This window comes from Lutra lutra, chromosome 1, assembly GCF_902655055.1.
Source record: "Lutra lutra chromosome 1, mLutLut1.2, whole genome shotgun sequence".
Lineage (NCBI taxonomy): Eukaryota > Metazoa > Chordata > Mammalia > Carnivora > Mustelidae > Lutra > Lutra lutra.
The window spans coordinates 86154539-86164345 of NC_062278.1; the positions used below are offsets into that span (position 1 = coordinate 86154539).

At 40.8% G+C, this 9807-nt stretch overlaps 1 pseudogene; it reads right to left on the bottom strand.

The window, feature by feature from the left end:
- Positions 1 to 304: 304 nt before the first annotated feature.
- On the bottom strand, positions 305 to 5297 carry LOC125098792 (40S ribosomal protein SA-like; annotated as a pseudogene).
- Between the last annotated feature and the right edge of the window lie 4510 nt (positions 5298 to 9807).

Genomic DNA, 9807 nt, shown 5'->3' on the forward strand with positions numbered 1-9807 from the left:
TCTGCTCTTCTCCCTCTGCCTGCCGCTCACTCCACCCACTTGTGTTCTCTCTCTCCCTCTCTGACAAATAAATAAAGACTTAAAAAAAAAAAAAAGAGGAAAGGACTTGAATACAAGATATGTCAGATAATCTACCAAGCTGAAGTGGCCCATGTAGTGTGGATTGACTCTCCTCAGTTACCTGAATAGGTGTTAACAGTGACAATTTTCAGAACCTCAGACAATATTCTCTGGGCTAAGATACATGTGCCCCATGGCCCTCTGGGAAGGGAGTTTAGGCTTGTTGGCTTTCCTGTTGTGGAGTCTATGGTTTCTCTTCCTGACCACCAGAGTAGAACCCTGAACTGTGCCCCGAAATAGAGCCAGGTCTCTTCTTGCTAACCCTCTGATGCAGAGATTCGGAAACTAATCCTATGAGGTTAGACTGCTTTTGTGAAATTCCAGGGCTGAATCAAAACCGAGGAAAGGGGAGACTACAGTGACATAAAGGTAGTAATAAGAATACCTTCCATGCACAATTTCTGAGGAACTAGCCAGTATCCTGTAAGCCTTGAAAAGTTATTGAAACTTCCCAGAGGTGTCCAACTTACCCCCAGGAAGTAATCTAGACCTTTTACATTATTTCATTATCTCATATGATCTCAGAATTTTCCTGAGAATAAAGGAAAGCAAGCAGGTATGGTTTTTTTGTTTTTGTTTTTGTTTTTTTTTTTTAAAGAAAGAGAAATGGACAGAGAGGGATTAAGAAGGGCATTTCCCAAGGTTTGATAACAAAAGTGCAGCAATGTCACACTCATATTACCAGCCCAGCACTTCAGACCTGTTTAGGTAGGTCCTCCAAAAATATTTAAAACAACATATTCCTTGGGGTGCCCGGGTGGCTCATTCGGTTAAGTGTCCAACTGTTGTTTTTGGCTCAGGTCATGATCTTCAGGTCGTGAGGTCAGGTCCACATTGGGGTCCAAACTCAGGGTAGAGTCCACTTGGGATTCTCTCCCTCTCCCTCTGCCCTTCCCTCTGCTTGTGTTCTCTCTAAATAAATAAATAAATAAAATCTTAAAAGAAGAAAACATATTCCTCATACATTACTAAATTCACTTCAAAATTTGTCTATCATATGTTTAAAGAATTGCAAGGAATATAATTTCCAGAACTTTCTAGATACAAACATTTAAAAATATATTTGGTACATCTAATGGAATGTATCTTTTAAATGTATCCAGTAAAATACCAAAGCAATTTGACTTTAAAAAATGAATAAACCAGAGAGCTCTTCTTTAACTATTGGAAATTTTGTATAACATTATAACATTTGTTATAATGTTATAACATTTATTTATGAATTTATATTTCCATTCCACTTCCCCCTAAAATTTAGTCCTAAAATTTAGTAATTTTATTTCATTTAGTGAAATGTTTTATTGATCACCCTATCAAACTTCATTGCACAAAAATAGTATATAAATACCAGTTTAATTTTTTTAAGTTTCTTGTGACCATAAGGATCTAAAAAATAAAATTCTTCTATGTTGTTACTCTTATAATTACTATTACTAATCAATCAATTAAAACAACATAAACATATTCTAAAATTTGAATAATTACATAATAAAAAGCTAAACTATATTGAAAATGCACCTTTCATTGAGAGGAGCTTTTTATTTCTAATTCATTCATATATTAAATGAACATAACTTATTAACAGAATAAGACAAGAGTTCTCCGTCTATTTCCATTTTTGTTTTTATAGACGTAAACCTTGAGAAACCTTGTTCATAAATAAGTAGGTGGAAATGGAAGGTTCTTGTTACAGCAATGTCAATCAATTCTTTGAGTTCCCTGTGATGTATATGCCAAAAATCACATTGTGATTTATCCACCATCAAAAACTATTTTAGCCATCTATCAGATGACCACTCATTAGGTTCTATTTAAATTTTGTTGACAAAAGAATTGGTGACCACTTGGCTTGCAAAAATGTATTAGTCAGTCATTAGAGCCATTTACTGTCCTAAACCCATTCCTACACTCCCCGGCATTTCTTCTCAGGTGCTTTTTACCACCTGAGGGACTGCATCTCAGTAAGACTGGGAGAAAAGCCATTACTTTATTGAGTGAAGAGAAGATTGTAAAAGGGAAGATGGGGGAAAAGAGAGGAGGACAACTTTTTCAGCACTTTCCAGGCAGATCCACTTTGAGAAATGGTTTTTGTGGGAGTTGAGGATCTGGAAATTGATGTCCTTAAAGCCATCTGTCCACGGCCCTGTCATGGAAAGCCTTTGTAAACTCCTTTGGGATTTGCATACTGACATCAGAAAACCATTGTATTAGCTCATTCTTCTACCTCTTCTAAATACACCCTTCAAATTTGTGCCCCGTTATTACACCTTGTTCATCAATCACCAACAACGTGCTGGGTATTATTCCAGTTACTGGAGATACAGCAATCAATAAAGGAGACTGTCCTCTGTGCTAGTAGAGGAGATAGACAATAAATTATCAGAATTTAACTCCATGTTACATAGTAAACTAAGGACATGATCATGGTAGAGTCAGAAATAGAAAGCTCAGGCCATTGCGGATCCTGAAACACAGCTGTCCCATCTTCCTGTAGCCCTGTGACCCCTTCCTGTGACCCCTGCCCCACATTTCCCCAGCTCCAGGCAGAGTGCAAGCACAAAACTGGCTCTCCACACAGTTTGTTTATTTAATTGACTGAAGTTACAAGCCAAAGAATCGTATACATCTTTCCAAAGTGTCTGATGAACTGTCTTTTAAATGAGGACCCCTATAGAGTCATTTAAAAAAATCACAGCATTTTTAGATCCAGAAGGAAACTTAGTGACCATTTGATCCCATTTCTCCTCTACTTTTCTTTTTTTTTTTTTTTAAGGAAACTGTTTATTTTGCATCAACCTTAGATCCATCTGCTGTTTAAGACTCTGTGGAAGAGCAGCTTAGGATCATTCAGAGGTTGTTCCTCTGCACTGAGCAGCCTGAGCAATGGGAGCCACAGAGCCACCGTGAGCAGTGGCTGGTAACTGGCGGGCAGACATGGGGACCCTATGCACACCTTCACATAATCTGAGACATGGGGCTGACTAGCAGTAAATTCGGGACCTGGGGCAGCCCATTCAGCAGGAAATTCCTCTTTGGCCACGGCCTTTGCAGCAGCGGCCTGCTCTTCCTTTTCAGTCTCTCAGGCTCTCTGTTAGGAGGAGAGATCAGGGGGGGCCTAGTTGGCTCAGTGGGTTAAAGCCTCTGCCTTCGGCTCACGTCATGATCCCAGAGTCCTAGGATGGAGCCCCACAATGGGCTCTCTGCTGAGCAGGGAGCCTGCTTCTCTTCCTCTCCCTCTGCCTGTCTCTCTGCCTGCTTGTGATCTCTGCCTTTCAAATAAATAAATAAAATCTTAAAAAAAAAAAGAAGAAGAAGAAGAAGGAGAGCTCAGGGGTGGCTTCCCATGAGAGGGTTCAGAGGAGCCTGGGCCACACATGCGCAGAACTTCCTGGGCCAACATCCTCAGCCTCCGACCCACTACATCAGCTCCCCTGCTGCTGTGTGGGATGCCGCGTCCACACAGCACAGAGTAGAGTCTGGGTCACACAGAGTGATGGCCAGCGGGTTACCCTAAGACATCTCTGTGAGAGGATGGTGCTCAGCCCTGGGATCCATAATAACCACCAGGAGACACAGCCCCCCTGCAGGCCGCCTGGATCTGGTTAGCAAAGGTTTCAGGGGTAAGGCGGCCACAATCGGAGTGGCTCCAGTAGCAGCAGCCAAGATCAGCAGAGCACACGGGACACTGTTTCTGGACAATATGACACACATGAGCTGGGTTTTTTTTATTGTAACAATGGCACAAGATGCTGGCAGAAGCTTCTTGTAGGATCTCTCAGGTTTGAAATATGCCATCGCTTTCTCTTTTTTAGATGTACTGTTTCATTTGGAAGTCAGGGTTGGTGCAACCTAAGTGGGTTCCTGCTAGAAGGAATTAGAGGACATCCTCCTCCCTTTGCAGGAGGATGTCCAGGGCTCTGGATATTGTGAAAGTTTCCCTTTAAGTTCCATGGGAATCCAGAATGATAAGGATCCTCATATGGACCCTCAGCACAGAAAGACCTTTTCACATCTTCTTGAAGAAGAAGAATGAAGCCTGAAAAGGCAAAGTGACTTGTTAAGGTTATGAATCTAGTAAGTTATATATCTTGCATTTGTAGCCAGTGGAAACACTAGATCCTTCCAATCCAGGCAAATTTTGCATCCAATGTTCTTTAATGTAGCCTAGTTTGATAGCCTCCATTGAGAAATATTCCTGCCCCATACCCAAGTAACCAGCCAACACAACTTTAGCATCTACATGAAATGTGAAATAAGAAAATGTTTCTATTTCATTAATTCCCTTGGAATTCACAGGAAACATGTACCATAACAGAAACAACTGGTCAGTTGGGTCATTGAGAGTGGATGTGAGTATAACCCAAAATGCGATTCTTTGTTTTCAGCTTGGAGAGTATGAATGAGATTTTTAATGAATGGGATTCCTATATAGTTTCACTGTGAATTTAGTATCTACAATGAAGCCCAGAGGCCAAACTTCCCATTAAGGGTTAGCAGGATTACTGGTCAAGAAGATTCCCTCAGGCAGAGACATAACAGTTCAAGTGGAAATGCAGTTGCTTCTGCTCTGAGGTCTCTGGGGTAAGTCCTTGAAGTGACTGCTTCCACTACCAGAGGGAAGTCCCGGATGGCCAAATAAAGAGGTTCCAAGTAAAAGAAAGAGTTGTTTAATCACACTGGCACAAATGGAAACCAAACAAGTAAATAAGAGAATGTGAGAAGAGAATTTGTTGGTTGGTTTCTGAGTCTGCCCTCAATGGTTTCATTTTGCATATCTGTGGCATTTGGTTGAGGTGATGTGCGGTGAGAAGTTTCTGCTCATGGCTTTCCAATAAGAAATCCTGGAAACCACACTCAGGGGTAAGGACCAAAGGAACCCAAAAGAAGAAATCTTTTCACAGCTATCCTTCACAATCTGCTGATGACTCCAGATAATAACCTCCATACCTGAGCTTTTTTCTGCATTCCAAGCTGGATTTCTCACTCCTTCCTGGAAGTCTCTCTGTGAAGCTTCCAAAGACATCTCAAATCTATTCTCACTGTCTTTGCCTCCAAAACTGGTCCTTCTCCTATTTTTTCTTGCTCCGAAAACCACCCTACCATTTACCCAGGTACCCAAGTCTGAAACTTAGAATTTCCTCTTGATTCTTTTCCTGAACCACTTCAAACTCAGTCATCACCAAGTCCTGTCATTGCTGCCTTCTACATAAATTTCACACCTTTCTCTTCCTTAGAAGGCATAAGGCCAGTGCCTTAGTGGATCATCAGTTCTCACTGGAGCTCCTACCCAGGCTCCCAGCCCCACTTTGGTCCCTTGCATTCCACCCTCATGGTTTTTCAAAATAAAATCTCAATGACCTACCTTTCCACTCCTTAAAGTCCTTCAGTGGCTCTGGCAACAGAAACATCTATAAAATACAATGAAACAAAGAAGGAACCTATAAGTCTGGACACAAGAGTAGAAATTGGAGCCCTATTACTCATCTTGGGCAAGTCACTTGGCCTGTCAGAGCCTCCATTTCCTTACCCATAAGGTTTAGGTTATATTATTTAATTTTTTTAAAAAATTTTTAGTGAATGAAATAATGCTGGTTTTGACCCACAAAATTAATTTCAGAATTCACTGGGAATCTGTGACCTGTTGTTGATAAATATTGAACTACATTGTTTCTAAGTTTCCTGCTAACTCTGAAGATTTGGATAGGCCAACAGAAAAGAGAAGAGCTTCTAGAATATAGTAAGAAAGGCTAAGAAGAACCCCTTTTAATTAATACTATAAAAATACTCACTTATATATCATAAGGCCATCCCATACCTTAGTCAACAGCTCACTTTTTTATCACTTGCAAATATGGAAACCACAGACACTAGTTAAAAATTAATTATGGGTGTGCCTGGGTGGCTTGGGTTGGTTAAATGTCTGCCTTCAGCTCGGGTTATGATCTCAGGGTCCTGGAATTGAACCCCATGTCCATGTCAGGCTCCCTGCACAGTGGGGGAAATCTGCTTCTCCCTCTCCCTCTGCCCCTGCACCCCCAACTCGTCCTCTCCCTCTGTCTCTCAAATAAATAAATAAGATCTTTAAAAAAATTAACCACATAATATATGCAATGGAATGTTATGTAGTCATCAAAAATGAAATCTTATCATTTGCAGTGACATGGATAGAATAGAGGGTATTATGATAAGCAAAATAATCAGTCAGGGAAGGACAATTGTCATATGATCTCACTGATATGTGGACTTTGAGAAACAAGACAGAGGATCATAGGAGAAGGGAGGGAAAAATGAAACAAAATGAAACCAGAGAGGGAGACAAACCATAAGTGACTCAATCTCAGGAAACCAACTGAGGGTTGCTGGAGGGGAGGGGTATAGGAAGGATGTGGTGGCTGGGAGATGGACATTGGGGAGGGTATGTGCTATGGTGAGTCCTGTGAATTGTTTAAGACTGATGAATCACAGACCTGTACCCCTGAAACAAATAATACATTTTATGTTAATAATCAAACTAACAAACAAATACCTAATATATGTACAGAGATTTTTAATAATCACTTTGTTGCATAAAATCTTGCTGTGGAAAATCAAAATAATAATAATAATAATAATAATAATAATAAAACGTAACCACAGACCTCAGTTTAAAATTGTGTAATTGGCTTTATGATAGTATCCACAACTCCCTGTTTCTTTAGGCAGCCAGTCCCTTATAAAACAACACAAAAAAGTGTGGCTAACAGCTTTTTAAAAATCTGATAATATATCTTACAGATTATTCTATATCGGTATATTCAGATACACATCCTTTGATGGCTGCATAGTATTCCATTTCTAGACAGAGGTTTATTTAATTAGTTCATTACTGATGGCCATTTTATATCGAACCACAAACATCCTAGAAATGGAATTTCAAAGACAAAGAATATAAGCAGCTTTCATTTGCTAGATATTACCAAGTTATCTGCCACCGAAATTTTACTAATTTACCCCCCGACCAATGAACCAGGTAGGAGTGCCAGTTATCCCAGATCTTGATGAACATTTGCTTGAGAATCAGCCACATGGGTTCATATCTCAGCTTTGGCACAAGACATGCGATCTTGATGGGATGCCTGGGTGGCTCAGTGGCTTAAGCTCTGCCTTCAGCTTGGGCCATGATCTCAGGGTCCTGGGATCAATCCCCGCATCGGGCTCTCTGCTCAGCAGGGAGCCTGCTTCCTCCTGTCTCTCTGCCTGCCTTTCTGCCCACTTGTGATCTCTCACTGTCAAATAAATATATCTTTAAAAAATAAATTTATTTAAAAATAAATTAAAAAAAAAAAAAGACATGTGATCTTGAACAAGCTGCTCAATTCCTCTGAGCCTCCGTGCCCCAGTCTTTTGGGAATACCCACAGGATTGTTACAAGAATTAAGTGCAATAATGAATGCAGAGGTTATGTTATAATTTAGCAGATGTGTTTGGCAGCATCTCATTTTCTACCAGCCCTATCCCAGGAACAGGAATGTAATTTTTAACTTTAACATACTATTGTAAATTAACTTAGAGTTGTAATAGTGTAAGCCCCTTGAAGGCTGTGAAATTTAAACAATATGCCTCCTAGCCTCTGTGGAAAACTCTGTGCTCCATCAGTGTTGACATGATGTCACACATATTTGTGTGTGACACATAGTTTTCAAGTGAGTCTTGCTTATTGATGGTGTTAGGAAGGTAATGCTTTCTAAACTCTAATCAGCGCATAGTGGACTGAAGAAATCATTGCAGATGACCAATATCTATTACCAAAAATAGTTCATTTGTTCTGTCAAAAGTGGGTTTTGCAGCATCCTAACATACCAAAGGAAAATTCTCCAAGCAACGTTCTTTAAAGTCATTCACTAAAACTTAAATGCTTAACAGTGTTACTGATATATCATTTACCTATTTTGAATATAAAATCAATAATTTTTTGGTAAATTTACAGACTTATGCAAACATCACCACAATCCAGCTTTGGAATATTTCTATCAACCCAGTAAGATTCCCACATGCCCATCCACATGTCCTCTGCAAGTTCGCCATGTAAGTTAGCCGGACATGAGTAAAGGACTTGGATCCTCTCTGCTCCTACACAGGGTATGTGGAGAATTTTTCAAGCCCCTCAGTGATTGTTTCATTTCCAGGAACTCCTTGTGAAATTTCTGGCTTATTGGTCATAAGATTGTTTTTCTCCAACCCGGACAACAACCTTTGGTGAATGAAGTTCTAGCCTCCTCCATTCACTTGCCTCCAAGGTCCTTTAACTGATGACATAACTGGGAGATGTTTTCCACCTTTTGCTGGAATTCAGTTATAATCTCTCTAGCAGCAAAGCTGCTTTGTGGGTGTTTAAGGTTGGCCGCATTTTGCTAGAAACTTTGCACTAACTGAGCTGGGATGGGGGTCGGGGGTAGGGGATGGAGCAGTGCCAGGCTAGAATGCCATAGCCTCCCACTCTTCTTACCAAAATATAGCAGTTCTGGATGAAAAGAATACTTCTCAGTTTGTTGTTTGCTTTTGGTCTATTTCCAGAGCCCTGAAGTGGATGCTGTTGAGAATGCTGTCTAGTTTTACCATTAATTTCTAGGGGGACAATATGGTGACTTGCTCCTTCTGCCCTACTGGAGCCTGGAACTTGAGTTTGAACATGAGCAACCTTCCTCTGCTGGGCTTCTTAGTGTTCCCACAGCTCTGACCCATGGCCATTCGTGGACAGTACTGTAAGTGATGAATGCTTCAAAGGGAGAGCCAGCACCCAGCGTCACTGTGCCAGACCTGTCAGTCAGGAGGTGGCCAGACAGCACTCAGCATACATGATTGGTCTTGGTTCTACAGGGGAAACTGATGGACAAAAAGAGTCCAATAGGACAAAAGAAACAACAGTAAAAATATGTCTTAAATGTAACCTTTTGTGGCTTAAACGCTGAGAAATGAACCCCTTCCAGCTCAGGAAAATCCAGAGGTAAAGAACATTTAGGCAAAAAATGACCTCATATAGGACTGTGCACAGTTTGAACTCTGGAAGGCAGCTGCAGGTCTGAAAGAAATTATTGACTTGAGACTGACATATATTGTTGTAAGCAGTATGGCAAATTCAGTGTTCCTCTTATAGCCACAGAGAGGAATCCTTTACTAATATCTCAAGAAAGCAATACAGTGGGGTGCCTGGGTGGCTCAGTGGATTAAGCCTCTGCCTTTGGCTCATGTCATGATCCCAGGGACCTCAGCAGGGAGCCTGCTTCCCCCTCTGTCTCTGCCTGCCTCTCCGCCTACTTGTGGTCTCTGTCTGTCAAATAAGTCAATAAAATCTTTAAAAAGAAGAAGAAGAAGAAGAAGAAGAAGGCAGCAATACAGCATAATAGCTTGATGTACAGGGTCGGAATCAAACTCACTCGGATGGAACAGCCCCCCTCCCTTTTCCACCTGTCTCCTTTTACATGCCGTGTGACCCTGGGCAATTTTCCTACGCTCCCCTGCTTCACCTGGCACATCTGTAAACAATACTTGCCTCAGAGGGTTGGTACATGTGGAAGGTCTTTGAATCATTCCTGACCCATGGTATAAACTCAATAGATATTGGTTCTTATTAATATTTGTAACATTTTTCTAGGGTTCCCCAGTGTATCCCTCTTGAGAGGTTACTAGAGGCTATGAAATGTCCTTACC